This window comes from Myotis daubentonii, chromosome X (assembly GCF_963259705.1).
Source record: "Myotis daubentonii chromosome X, mMyoDau2.1, whole genome shotgun sequence".
NCBI lineage: Eukaryota > Metazoa > Chordata > Mammalia > Chiroptera > Vespertilionidae > Myotis > Myotis daubentonii.
Window position 1 is genome coordinate 25,329,506 of NC_081861.1, and position 15,033 is coordinate 25,344,538.

The 15,033-nt window shown below is 41.4% G+C and overlaps 1 protein-coding gene across 5 annotated transcripts in view; it reads left to right on the top strand.

Moving 5' to 3' along the window:
- ARHGEF6 (Rac/Cdc42 guanine nucleotide exchange factor 6) overlaps positions 1-15,033 on the top strand; it is a 129,152-nt gene that overhangs the window by 8,591 nt on the left and 105,528 nt on the right. The window contains exon 1 of one of the 5 annotated variants that reach the window (XM_059680248.1): positions 7,782-8,437. The exons of the other annotated variants lie outside the window; for them this stretch is intronic. The gene's annotated coding sequence lies outside the window, so the exon portion shown is untranslated. Of the gene's footprint in view, positions 1-7,781; positions 8,438-15,033 lie in introns of those variants that run through there. 5 annotated transcript variants of the gene reach the window in all.

A 15,033-nucleotide genomic window follows, 5' to 3' on the forward strand; every position in this document is an offset into this window, starting at 1 on the left:
TCCTTCTAGTTGTAGAATTTCCACTCAGTCAGCCTTCTTGTTGTTCTGGATGATGTCCATTTTGTCTTTTATTTTTAATTTTGAAGTGGTTGTGTGAGGCAGCAATTTCCGGTGTTTACTTATGCCGCCATCTTGGTTTCTCCCCACCACATCTTTTTTTTAAAAGTTGTTTTATTGCTTAAAGTATTATAAAGAATATTATATATGTCTCCTCTTTTTCTCCCCTTGACCTTCCCCTAGCCTCCCATACCCCCCAGTGTCTTGTGTCCATTTTTTATGCTTATATGCATGAATACAAGTCCTTCAGTTGATCTCTTACCAACCCCCCAACCCTCCCCGGCCTTCCTGCTGTAGTTTGACAGTCTGTTCGATGTTGCTCTGCCTCTGTATCTATTTTTGTTCATCAGTTTATAATGGTCTTAATTATCCATAAATGAGTGAGATCATGTGGTATTTTTCTTTCATTGACTGGCTTATTTCACTTAGCATAATGCTCTCCAGTTCCATCCATGCTGTTGCAAATGGTAAGAATTCCTTCTTTTTTACAGCAGCATAGTATTCCATCGTGTAGATGTACCACAGTTTTCTAATCCATTCATCTGCTGATGGGCACTTAGGCTGTTTCCAGATCTTTGCTATGGTGAATTGTGCTGCTATGAACATAGGGGTGCATATATCCTTTCTGATTGGTGTTTCTGTTTTCTTGGGATATATTCCTAGAAGTGGGGTCACGGGGTCAAATGGGAGTTCCATTTTTAACTTTTTGAGGAAACTCCATACTGTCTTCCATAGTGGCTGCACCAGTCTGCATTCCCATCAGCAGTGCACGAGTGTTCCTTTTTCTCCACATCCTCTCCAGCACTTGTCGTTTGTTGATTTGTTGCTGGTAGCCATTCTGACAGGTGTGAGATAGTACCTCATTGTTGTTTTGATTTGCATCTCTCGGATGATTAGTGACTTTGAGCATGTTTTCATATGTCTCTTGGCTTTCTGAATGTCCTCTTTTGAAAGGTGTCTATTTAGGTCCTTTGCCCATGTTTTGATTGGATTGTTTATCTTCCTTTTGTTTTAGATAAAGTCTGGATTGTTTATCTTCCTTTTGTTAAGTTGTATGAGTTCCCTATAAATGTTGGAGGTTAAGCCCTTATTGGTGATAACATTGGCAATTATGTTCTCCCATGCAGTGGGCTTTCTTGTTGTTTTGTTGATGGTTTGTTTCGCTGTGCAGAAGCTTTTTATTTTGATGTAGCCCCATTTGTTTATTTTCTCTTTAGTTTCCAATGCCCTAGGAGCTGTATGGGTGAAGAAATTGCTTTGGCATATGTCTGAGATTTTGTTGCTTTGGATTCCTCTAGTATTTTTATGGTTTCCCATCTTACATTTAAGTCCTTTATGCATTTTGAGTTTATTTTTTGTATGGTGTAAGTTGGTGGTCTAGTTTCATTTTTTTGCACGTATCTGTCCAATTTTCCCAACACCATTTATTGAAGAGACTGTCTTGACTCCATTGTATGTTCTTGTCTCCTTTGTCAAATATTAATTGAGCATATTGGTTCGGGTCGATTTCTGGGCTCCCCATTCTATTCCATTGATCTATATGTCTGTTCTTGTGCCAGTACCAGGCAGTTTTGAGTACAGTGGCTTTGTAATACAGCTTGATATCTGGTATTGAGATCCCACCTACTTTGTTCTTCTTTCTCAGGATCACTGCACCTATTTGGGTTCTTTTTTTTTTATTCCAGATGAATTTTTGGAGTGTTCGTTCTAGGTCTGTGAAATATGTTGTTGGTATTTTAATGGGAAGTGCATTGAATTTATAGATTGCTTTGGGTAGTATGGACATTTTAATGATGTTGGTTCTACCAATCCATGAAAATGGTATGTTCTTCCATCTGTTTATGTCTTCCTCTATCTCTTTTTTCAATGTCCTGTAGTTTTCTGAGTAGAGGTCTTTTACCTCTTTAGTTAAGTTTATTCCTAGGTATCTTAATTTTTTTTGGTGTGATGGTAAATGGGATTGCTTTTTTAGTCTCTCTTTCTGTAAGTTCACTATTGGTGTATAGAAATTCCATAGATTTCTTGGTGTTAACTTTGTATGCTGCTACATTGCCGAATTCATTTATCACATCTAATAGTTTTTTGATGGAGTCTTTAGGGTTTTTTATGTACAATATCATGTCATCTGCGAATAAAGACAGTTTTACTTCTTTTCCAATTTGGATGCTTTTTTTTCTTGTTCTTGTCTAATTGCAGTGGCTAATACTTTCAGTACTATGTCGAACAGGAGTGGTGAGAGTGGGCATCCCTGTTTTGTTCCTGTTCTTAGGGGAAATGGTTTTAGTCCCACCACATCTTTTTTATCTATTTATCCATTGATGGATACTTATGACAGTTTAGATAGATTATATCTCAGGCCTAAAGTATAGGGCATGCTTACATGAAAGTTGCCTAGTATAGGGCATGCTTAATAGATTTTTGTTGATGATGTAAAACTGTTAATGTACAAAAAAATATTAAAACAGGGCTCGAATATTGCCCAGAACACACTATTATCTAAAGAAAGAGTATAAATTTGAAATGGTCAGTTTGGAAATGGAAAACAATGAAGCTAGATATGCAATAGCACACTGACAGTTTCAATATTGGCTGTGGGTCATAGTGATCACCTGAAAGAGCTGCTGCCATGTGACCCTCTGGGTGGCCAGTTGGCCTTTACAAATGACCTCCATCTTTGTGTTCTCATATGGCTATAGTGTCCTAGGGTCTCAGAGAATCACACAGCTAGCAGCTGGTCAGGTAAGTCTGCTGAGACACCTGGGAAACAAAGCACTATCTGAAACACCATCCCAAGTTTGACAGTATCCTCTGAAATACAACTTTTTAAATTTCAATGAAGTAAAAATCATCTATTTTTTTCTTTTGTTGCTTGTGTTTTGGGTATTATATCTAAGAAACTATCTTACCTAATAATAGACAAACATGGTAATTGACCATACCTTCGCTATGCCTCCCATTGGCTAATCAGTGAGATATGCAAATTAACTGCCAACAAAGATGGTGGATGGCAGCCACTGAGCTGGAACTAGCAGGAGGCTTGCTTGCTCCAATGATGGAGGGAGCCAAGGTTCCCCGCCTGCCACGGCCGGCTCTAAGCTACACTTAAAGCAACAAAGTTTGAATTATAGAAGCTAAACAAACCCCAGATACCTGCTTTCAGCTGGCCGTGGCCACTGAGCTTGAGCCTTGGGTTCCCCCTGGTGATGGAGGTAGCCAAGCCCTGGCCAGCTCTGAGCTCCACTCCAGGCTACAAAGTTTCAATTATAGAAGGTAAATAAATCCCAGAAAAATAAAAGAAAAAAAAGGAGAGGCTGGGAGCTTCTGTTGCTGGGGAGGCTTGGCCAGCCTGAAAACAGCCCTCCGCCCTTCACCCAGACTGGTCAGGCACCCCAGTGGGGATCCCCCACCCTAAAGGTGGTGTGGCCAGCCTGAAAACAGCCATCAGCCCCTCACCCAGGCTGGCCAGGCACCCCAGTGGCACCCCAGTGGGGACCCCCACCCTGAAGGGCAAACCAGCCGGCCCCTACCCATGCACCAGGCCTCTAATCTATATAATAAAAGGGTAATATGCAAACTGACCCTAACAGCAGAAAGACTGGGAATGACTGGTCACTGTGACACACACTGACCACCAGGGGGCAGACATTCAATGCAGGAGCTGCCCCCTGGTGGTCAGTGCGCTTCCACAGGGGGAGCTCTGCTCAGCCACAAGCCAGGCTGACAGCTGCCAGTACAGCGGTGGTGGTGGGAGCCTCTCCTGCCTCCTCAGCAGCGCTAAGGATGTCAGACTGCAGCTTAGGCCTGCTCCCCGCTGGCGAATGGACATCCCCCGAGGGCTCCCAGGCTGCCAGAGGGATGTCTGATTGCCAGTTTAGGCCCAGTCCCTCGAGGAGCGTGCCTAAACCAGCAGGTGGTCATCCCCTGAGGGGTCCCAGACTGCGAGTGGGCACAGGCCGGGCTGTGAGACCACCCCCCCGGTGCACAAATTTTTGTGCACCGGGCCTCTAGTTGTTTAATACAATGTCACAAAGGTTTACTCCTATGTTTTCTTCTAAGAGTATTATAGTTTTAGCTCTTACATTTATGTCTTTGATCTATTTTGAGTTAATTTTTTTTGTGTGATGTGAGGTAGGGTTCCCAATTCATGCTTTTACCTGTGGGTATCCAGTTGTATCAACAGTATTTGTTGAAAATACTATTCTTCTCCCCATCGAATCAATTAATGTAGCTTTGCAGTAAGTTTTCAAATCAGAAAGTGTGATTTTTCCAACTTTGTTCTTCATTTTCAAAATAATTTTGGCTATTCTAAATCCCTTTTGTGCCCATATGGATTTTAGGACCTGCCTGTCCATTTCTGCAAAACAAACAAACAAACAAAAACAAAAAACACAAAAAACAAAACAAAACAAAACAAAAAGCTGGAATTCTTATAGTGATTGCGTTCAATCTGTATATTGCTTTGGAGAGTGTTGCCATCTTAATAACACTAAGTTTTCTGACCCATAACACAGGATGTCTTTCCATTTATTTAGGTCTTTTAAAATTTCATTCAACAATGTTGTGCAGTTTTCAGTGCACATGCCTTGTACTCCTTGGTGATATTTAATATCTTATGTGATATAATAAAATATCTTGATGGTATTTTATTCCTTGGTGGTATTTTATTCCCTTTGATGCTACTGTAAGTGGAATTGTTTTTTTTAATTTTATATTTGGATTGTTCATTTTAAGTGTATAAAAATACAATTGATTTTTGTATACTGATCTTGTATTCTTCAACTTTGCTGAACTTATTTATTAGTTATAATCGTTTTTTAGATTCTTTGTGGTTTTCTTGTACAACATGTCATCTGTTCATAGAGATAGTTTTACTTTTTCCTTTCAAATTTGAATGCCTTTTATTTCATTTTCTTGCCTAATTTTCCTGGCTAGAACTTTCAGTACAATGTTGAATATAAGTGATGAGAGTGGACATCCTAGTCTTGTTTTTTATCTTAGGGGAAGTTTTCAGTCTTCCATCATTAAGTATGGCATTAGCTGTGGATTTTTCATAGATGCCCTTTATCATGTTAAAGAAGTTCCCTTCTATCCCTACTTTTTTGCTCATTTGTTTGTTTTTTAATCATGAAAGGATGCTGGATTTTGTCAAAGTTCTTTTCTGCTTCTGCTAAGATGACCATTGGTTTTTGTCCTTTATTATATTGACTAGTGGCCCGGTGCATGAAATTCGTGCATTGGGGGAGGGTGTCCCTCAGCCTGGCCTGCACCCTCTCCAATCTGGGACCCCTCAGGGGATGTCTCTGTGGGATCCAGCCTAAACCGGCAGTCGGACCTCCCTCTTGCAATCCGGTACTGCTGGCTCCTAACTGCTCACCTGCCTGCCTGACTAATCGCCCCTAACCACTCTGCCTGCCGGCCTTCTCGCTCCCAACTGCCCCTCCTTGCAGGCCTGATCACCCCCAACTGACCCCCCTCTCAGCCTGCTCACCCCCAACTGCCCTCCCCTCCTGGCCTGATCACCCCTAACCACCTCTGCCTCAGCCCCGCCACCATGGCTTTGTCCAGAAGGATGTTTGGAAGGTCTCCCAGTCTAATTAGCATATTACCCTTTTATTAGTATAGATATGTGGTATTACATTAATTAATTTTGATATGTTAAGTCAATCTTGCATTCCCAGGATAAATCCCATTGTGTCATCTTGGATACCCATATAGAAATTTGTGTACATCTGTGATTATTATTGAAGCATCTTTGTTCATAGAATAAATTACTGTATCAAAATTCTATAGGTACTCTCAAATTCCCCTACAAAAATGCTATATGAAGTTCTACTCCCACTGATAGTATAGAAAGTGCCTTCTTCCTCATGTCCCTGGCAGCTCTCAATATTATCTTTAATGTTTGTTAAACTGCTGGGTGAAAATGGTATTTTATTTATTGCTCTGGTTTTGTATTTCATGATTCTCAGTGAGTTTGGACATCTTATCATTCCTTTTTACCCATTTGTATTTCTTTTTCTGTGAATAAAATATGTATATCTGTCCTATTTGTTTACAGAGTAGAGAAGGCAGGGTTGATACATAGGCCTCAAGAGTAAATATTCCAGAACATATGAAAAAATCTTCATGTCTAGGTAGAATATTACTAATGTGATTAGGAAGTCCCTTGACAACAGTAGTCTAGCAATGGTAGTTTTGATTTTGTTTTGCCTTTGAACTTGATGGGAGTCAGGGACATACACAGTTCTTCTGATCCTTCCGGAGTGGCCTGGATAGTTGGTACCTCTCTGATTGCATTGTTCTGTGGCTAGTTTTCCTTACAGCCAGGCTTCCCCTACCTCATTCCCAGCAGGTCCTCTTGCTTTGTCTCCTGCCACCCTTACAACCAACCCATTGCCAAGGACCTGCTACCATCTCCTATCCTGCTCCTAGGCCAAGCCTACTTTGTAAAAGATGTTTTATTTATGAAGCATTTAATTGAATATATATGAGGCTCAGTTTGTGCTTCTTTCTCTCTCTCTCTCTCTCTCTCTCTCTCTCTCTCTCTCTCACCAGCTGGTGTCAGTAAGGGTTTTTTTCTCTTTGCCCCCACCCCCTCACTGCCTCCTGTTTCCTTGACTCACTCCATCTGCCTTGTCACTGGAGTAGCATGGGTGCCCTACCCAAAGTGGGGCCTGTGGGAAGGATGATTTGCCATTTCACAGGGGCTGCTCTGCAGGGAAGCAGTTTTGGAAGGAAAGCAGATTTACTAATGATCAAGGCTAAATTTCCCATAAAAGAGCTCTAGCTCTAGGGGGCAGAACCTCCCTGGAGGAGTGAGGTATAAGGGCAGGCAACTACTCAGTAACTGTAATGGTTATCAGCAGACCTTCCTTCAAGCCCTGAGCCTGACACATGTATGAAGTCTGAGTCCCCTAATCTAGGCTTCTGTTGACTGATTGCCCCTAACTGCCCCCCCCCCCCCAACTGAGTAGGGATTGGTAATGTCTAACTGTTGGATACTATGTTTAATCGGCCCCTTTCCATCAATTTCCACTGGGCAAAACTTTGTATATTTAGCTGCTCAATTTGAGCTAGTGGGAAGACTAAAGAGGATTTGGGTAAATTTTTCTTTTCTGTTGAACAAATCTGACACTCTTAGTGAGTTTCATGAGTTACAGTAAATGGCACCCATGACTCTGGCCATCCTAATCTTTTACTGAATGCATTGTATTTCTTTAAAAATTGGACTTCAATAATGTTGTAAATATTTTCCATCTATCATGAACCTTTTTATTCTCCCTCAAAGAGACTTCTGATTTGGGGCCTGTTATCAGAGATCCAGGAAGGGCATCAAGGTTAGTTCAGGGAAGGTAGGCATGTGGAGGGCCCTTGGAGAATGCTTCCTTGCTTAGGTGTCTCCGCGGCTCACCATCGAACTTGGGGTTCTGAGTGGAGTTCGGAGGTGGAGGAGGACGTGGGCCACTAGGACAGGCTAGTCTGTGAGGCCAGGATTCCCGCCTGAGGCTCTGGCACTGGCCCACCGCAGGCCAGGCGCCCGCACCCCTGAACTCAGGGCTGAAGCGGGAGGCAGCAGCATGCGCAGTGTGGCCGTTGCCGCTACACCGGAGCTTCAGCAGCTGCTGCGGCTACTTGGCGGCTGCTGCTGCTGCTGCTGCTGCTGCTGCTGCTGCTGCTCTGCCGTCCGCCTCAGTCACTTCCAGTTCCTACTTGGGTGATCCAGGTCCGGGTCACTGCTTCCCCGCCGCTGGCCCGGCCTCTCGAGGCCTCCCTCCTTCCCAGGCAGGAGGGGGCCAGCGTGGGCAGCTGAGCAGGGTCCTGAAGAGCCGCAAAAGCAGGTCCCCCAGGCAGCCGATCCAGGCCTGCCGCCGCCGCCGAGAGCCCTGGCCGGCTCACCGCCAGCGCATACAGCCGGGCTCATCTCCCGCCACCCCCTCCCTCGCATTCGGCCCCTTGGTCCTCAGCCCACCGAAGGGCACAATACTGGAAGCAAGAACTTGAGGGCAAGAATCTGGCTTCCTTTTAGGTTAAAAAAACATAAAGGGATAAAAAAATTTCCTGGACCGGAGAGGTTACGGGCGTGGCACAGAGTTTGGAGACTGGCGCCCCCTCCTCGCCGGCGTCTAAGAGCAAAGTTGCAGCCGCCCCTCCCCGCCCGGGGAAGCCGAGCTCAGCTCTCCAGTTTCGCCCTGGTGGCGGCTGCGCTTAGGGCAGGGTCCCAGCTCTGGCTGGGTTGAACGGTTCCCGCAGCCTTGGCACAGGCTAGCCCGCCCGCTCGCCGGCCCGGTGACTCCGGAGGACAAGCCGCTTCCAGGAGGCGGCGGCGGCACGGCTGGGGTCAGCGAGCAGCCAGAGGACAAGCGGGCAGCGGCCGAACCAGGTGACCTGCCTGGGGGGCAGAGGGTCAGGGGAAAGGGAGAGCGCGAGGGTTTGGGGTGGTGCCCAAGGACTCCCCCTTAGAGGGGAGCTGCCCTTCCACTGCCTTGGCTCCCAGTCCCAGCCTTGGGGTTCCTTCTCTGCCAAGGCCTCCCAGTGAACTGAGATCCGGGGTGCCCGGAGGGAGGGCGGGGGCTGAGGGCGCTGAGCGAGGACGCGCCAAACTTAGGGGCGAGTTGTCCGGCTCTGGCCGCAAGATTTGCATCAGACCGGATTCCTTTCCCACAACCCCAACCAGGGCAAGGGGTCCACAGTACTGTTTTTTGTTGTTGTTGTTTTTTAATATATATACGAATGTGATGCCTCCCCTTTCCATCCTTGGCATCCGTACATTTGGGGATATTTTCGGCGATGAGTATACAGGTCTGTCGCAGGAATGGTTTGTGGATGGGGAAAGACCTATACTCTACAAGACGTTCCAACCTGCCTGTAGTTATTTTCTAGTTTACATTTTCTAGACATTAAAAAACCCAACAGGTATTTGAGCTATTCGTTTCTTATCTCTAGAGTGGGGAGCCCTTAAGTTTATCTCTGTGTCTTAAAAAATTTTATATTTGTATTTTTGGTTTGTTACTGGTTTTGGATATAGAGGTGACTCACATGACTTTTTTCTTAATGTGTAGTGGGAATAAAAATAGAGTAAAGGAATATATTTTTCTATGCAACTGTGTATATTTTTGTCAATAAAAGCTTTACATAAAACAAACAAGTTATAGAATAGGATAAATTTCAGTTGATGTTTTGTAAAGTATTTAAAAAATTTAAAGCAACTGCTTTTCTAACTTATATTTGCTTGACAATCCCACAATTTGTCCTTGAACTTCCTATCTTAATTTTGACATTGACCATGGTAAGAGGAGCTTCAATGACATCATTTACTCCAGCAACAGTTCTGGTGTTCCGTGACTGAAAGCACTTCTCTCCAAAACGTAAGGCTTGGGCCTGCTCTTGTACTTCAGCTGAGGCATTTCCAGGGATTTCTCTTAAGGGAAGTATTTTGATACCTGCGTGGCAATGCTTCAGTCCCTTCTTACATAAATGAGCTTCAGGCTATCGTAGTCTCCTCCCAGTGTGCTTGAAGCAGTTAATATCAGAGAGTTCTCAGTCTTGAGGGGTGGTGCTGGTTGGAGTTTGGAACAAAGTAAATTTCTAGCTGGTATTATCATCTTGCATTTCTTTGCTGCTTAATTTTTTTGGAATGTTGTCTATTTATCTGCAACTTACTGGGCCTTTGTAAAGCATGCGGGAAAGATGGCATTGCTTTCATTTGACAGAGAAACAAAAGTTTAGTTCACCAAAGTCAGGCAGCTTACCAGTGGTAGTATCAAAATTCTGACCTGGATCTCCTGCTTTCAGCTCAAGGTTGTGTTTGTTTGTTTGTTTTTACTAAAACATGACATTTTTTACAAAAGTATTTCACTTGGCACATGTTTTATGGATGGTATATCTTCTGAGCTACCAATTTTTTTCTATTCTTTGTGCCAACTCACATCTTGGCCTTGTCTTTGCATAAGGCTGGCACTGTTCTTAGGAGAGAGTACAGGAGCAAAGCTTTTGAAAGGAGGGTCTGTGGTTTGTATTTCCCACGGATGGCCTCCTCTCCATTCATCTTCAGGGATAACAGGTGCTGAATAGAGTGAGTCACTAGGGCCCAAAAATGTCTGATATTTGTCTGACATCACTAGTTCAAGTATAATATTACTCCAGTCTTTACAAAGAAACTCATTCAGGAGGAGAAATTGGAGAGTATGAGTTTTGTTCATTTAAAGCAATCTGCTCATCACTGTACATAGGGGACTTAGATGCAAAAGAAGAAAAGGAGTTGAGTACCCAGCATTTCTCAAGTACCTACTGTTTTAGGTACTGTGCTGGATGATTTATGTTATTTTACTTAATCCTCACAACAATCACAAGAGGAAGGTGGCATTGTGCCCATTACACAGTGCTGGTTTGTGGATGAAATAGACCAGTGATGGCGAACCTTTTGAGCTCGGCGTGTCAGCATTTTGAAAAACCCTATCTTAACTCTGGTGCTGTGTCACATATAGAAATTTTTAAATATTTGCTACCATAGTAAAACAAAGTAAAATAAATATTTTTGATATTTATTTTATATATTTAAATGCCATTTAACAAAGAAAAATCAACCAAAAAAATGAGTTCGCATGTCACCTCTGACACGTGTATCATAAGTTCGCCATCACTGATCTAGACAAATGTCTCAGACAAATGTCTCAACTGCCGGTCTCATAGTGCCAAAATGGAATCACTGATGTATACCTTACTCCAGAAATCATTCTGTTTGTCATGTGTCAGGCTGTCTCTCCAAAGGAACTGATGATAAAATACAGGAACACCTAGCCCCTTGGTTTTCAGATATGGCTGTAACTAGGGTCTGGCCAGTGTGGTTCAGTGGTTGAGCATTGACCTATGAACCAGGAGGCCACGGTTCAATTCCTAGTCAGAGCACATGCCCACGTTTTGGGCTTGATCCCAGTGGGGGTGTACAGGAGGCAGCCAGCCGATCAAGGATTCTCTCTCATCATTGATTTTTCTATCTCTCTGTCCCTCTCCCTTTCTCTCTGAAATCAATAAAAAATTATATATATATATTAAAAAATATATATATATATTAAAATATATATATATTAAAAATGCAAATGTTGCCCTGGCCAGTGTGGCTCAGTTAGTTGGGCGTAGTCCCATGCACCAAAAGATTCCTGGTTCAGTTGTTGGTCAGGGCATATGCACAGGTTATGGGTTCTATCCCAGGTCGGGGGGAGCATATGGGAGGCAATTGATCCATGTTTTGCTCTCACATGGATCTCTCTCTCTCTCTCTCTCTCTCTCTCTCTTCCTCTCCTTTTAAAAATCAATTTTAAAAATCTTAAAAAAATGCAAATGTTGACCTTCTATGTGAATTGGTCTTCAATGAGGGCCAGGCCTTGGTATTTCTTTTTATTTTAATGTTTAAGTGAACTTTATATTAAATATAACATGAATTCAGGAAACTGTACAAATCCTAAGTACACTAGTATAGTCTGATGGATCTTTACAAATTGAACACATCCATATAATAACCAACACACCATTTAGGGAACAGAACATTTTCAGCACCCAGAAGCTACCCTAGTGCCCCTTTTCAGTCACTACCCCCCCCGCAACAGACACCACTGTCCTGACTTCTAAGACACTCAATTCTTTTTTTCTGTTTTGATACTTTATATGAGTGGAATCATACAGTATGTACTCGTTTGTATGTTTTCTTTCACTCAAGGTAGCATTTTACAAGTCAGCCATGCTTTTGCAGGTAGTAGTGGTTCATTCTTTTTTATTGCTAGTAGTATTCCATCATGTGGATGTACCATATTTTGTGTCTCCATTCACCTATTGATGGACATCTAGGTTGTTTCCAGTTTTTGGTTGCTATGAATGAAGCTACTGTGACTATCCTTGTGCATGTCTTCTGGTGCACATTTCTGTTGGAATTTATACATAGGAATGAATTGCTGGGTCATAGGGTGTGTACATGTTTAGCTTGAGTAGGTATTGCCCAACAGTTTTCCAAAGTGACCAGGTCTTGTTATTATTTCATTTTTTAAAGCTCCCCAAGTGATTTTAATATGCATCCAGAGTTGAGAACCATTTTGATGGCTAATCTAGAGTTCAGCAATATAGCAACCTCTAGTGTCTGCCACCTAGCTGAGAACAATAAAGAGATACCAGCATCCTTCTCAGTCTCAGATCTTCTAGAAAAATCTCTGCTGGATTGGGCAGCTGTTGTCCATTTTCTCATATTCCCTTGTGCCAAGGTACCTTTATTCTCTCTGCCCACTCTCACTATGGTAATCTGTGGACACATTTGTCTCTCTACCAGTCTTGGAACTTCTCAAAGGCAGGAACCAGAGCTTGATCATGCTTATGATCCCAGCACTCAGTATTAGAACATGGCATACAGCAGGTGCTCAGTAAATGTTCATTAAATGAATGATTCATAGTATGACTGAATGGTCAGAGAAGGTTTGGGCTGTCAAAGAAATGCCACATCTTTGCACTAAAACTTATGCACTTTATTCCTAGGAGACTGCTGTAGACCCTCGCTCAGAGTCTAAATTACTTTTATTTATCTAAGCATATTATAATTATGGGTACTCCCATTGCTCATCCCGAAATTGATTAGAAATAGCAAATTAGATTAGACGAGATAAGCTATGTGGAAACACTTTGTAAAGTGGAAAATAGATGTGAATAGAAACTTGTGATAGAGGGAGAAGAGGGGCTCCTACAGATTAGATGTGCTGGCAATGGCAGAAAGAGTATATATCTAAATATAACATGGAAGAAGTGAAATAAACAGCACATCAAGTAAAGAGACAGAAAAACTATAAAAAGCAGACACCCAAACGTATAACCATCTGGGGCCTTTTGGTGTGGGGTCAGGCAACCCAGTACATGTGTGGTTGGTCTAGTGCAGTGATGGCGAACCTTTTGAGCTCGGCGTGTCAGCATTTTGAAAAACCCTAACTTAACTTTGGTGCTGTGTCACATATAGAAATTTTTTGATATTTGCAACCATAGTAAAACAAAGATGTATATTTATGATATTTATTTTATATATTTAAATGCCATTTAACAAAGAAAAACCAACCAAAAAAGTGAGTTCGCATGTCACCTCTGACATGCGTGTCATAGGTTCGCCATCACTGGTCTAGTGGCTAGAATTTGTGACTCTCCCTGTCTTGTTCTGTGTTTGATTCCTGTCAAGGAAACTTTGTTCTTGAAAAGTAGTATAGTATTGCAGTGGCTAAGAGCTTGAACTTTGGACTTGAACTGACCTGGGCTAGCCAATTATTAGGTATATTCTTTTTTTTATATTAGGTATATTCTAACTTCCTTGGTGGTAGTGGTATATTATATTAGGTATATGCTACTTTATTGTTAGTTATATGCTTATTAGATATATGCTACCTCTTAATGTTAAATGAGAGACTGCAAGTAAAGCACTTAGCACAGTGCCTGGCACTGGGTAAAGCTAGTTACTAATTAGAATTTTAATATATTTCATTAGACTAGTGTTCACAAATGATAACATTGCATTATGAAAAAAAGTTCACTCAGTACAGTTATGTTACGCAAGCTCCGTTTAAAAAGTGAGTCATGCTTTATAGAAAGATTTCCCTTTGAAATCTTAACATTAAAGAAAAGTTGGATACAGGAAAGGGTAAATTGTGGACTCTGGAGAAATGGCTTCTCCAAGGGTTCTGAGGTTTTACACTAGTTACATTAAGAATTTAGACAGGGATGAAACAGGAAAATAAATCCAACCATCTTGTTTCTTAGTTCCATGCTTTATTTGGCAGAGACCACTTATTTTTGGAAAAACATTCTTGAAAAATAAAGTTGAAGCTAAAACCCCACACATATTTTCTAATACTTAATACTCCTCTTCTGAAGACAAAACAAAGTTGATTATTTCTGGGAACTTTAGATGAATAATGATGGCAGGCTTTGCTCTCATGTTAACAGCAGAAATTACTCTTTTTAACATTATCAACATCTTTCACTCACAAATTGAAGTGCTTTTTTTCTGGACTTGAAATTTTTAGTGCTTCACATAATAGAAAATAATTTGAATTTAAATGAGAGGGTGTTGAAATGTGTTTAAAATTATTTATATGTCATATTTAATTTGTTTATGTCTTGTATTTGGAAGACTGTATAAACACAGTTTAAATTTCAGTGATATTGTAGAGCCCAGTGATATTCATGGAACAGAGATTGGAATTTTTAACTATAATTTCTGACAATAAGCATGTAGTCTTAAGAATTTTAAGAATTGGTTATAAAAGTTCATGCTAAGTCTCCAGATGTTTGTCTTGCTGCTGTTGTCAATGCTTAGCATCACCAATTTTTAACTGCTGAAAACAATTTGTATATTATGTTCTTTATAACAACTCTGGACTAGAAATACGTTTGGGGATCCAGTTCAAAAGAGGAACTAGAGAAGACAAAGCAACTGAATTCTTCAGAGACTATGAATTATTCAATTGTTAACCACATTAACTTCTTTATCTACCATTTTATGCTAATAATATAAACAATTTGATAGATTCCTCTTGGAATTGAAAAATCAGGAAAGCTTTCCACTTGTTCTTAATCTATGCATAAACTAGAAGAATGTGAAAACTGAGGATTTTCAGTTTCTCATGTTTACCTGGATAGAGTGGTTTAATTTTTGTCTTTTAAAGCAAGCATGTTTATTTTATAGTCACAATAGCTTGAAATTTGAAAATACACTCCAGAGCAAGATGCATTTTGTTTTAAACAATTCACCAAATTGTTTTTGTTGTTGTTTTTTTGAAGATGACTAACAAAAACATTCCCCCATACCCTCAGAAAAAGTAATAAACCTATTGAATTGGGCATAGTTGAGGGGGGAAAATAAAAATCAATTGCCTCTATACGAAAAAACCCACAGTATATAACACTTGAAAAGGAAAAAGATTGTTTCTGAATGGGTTGAATGTATACTGATAATAC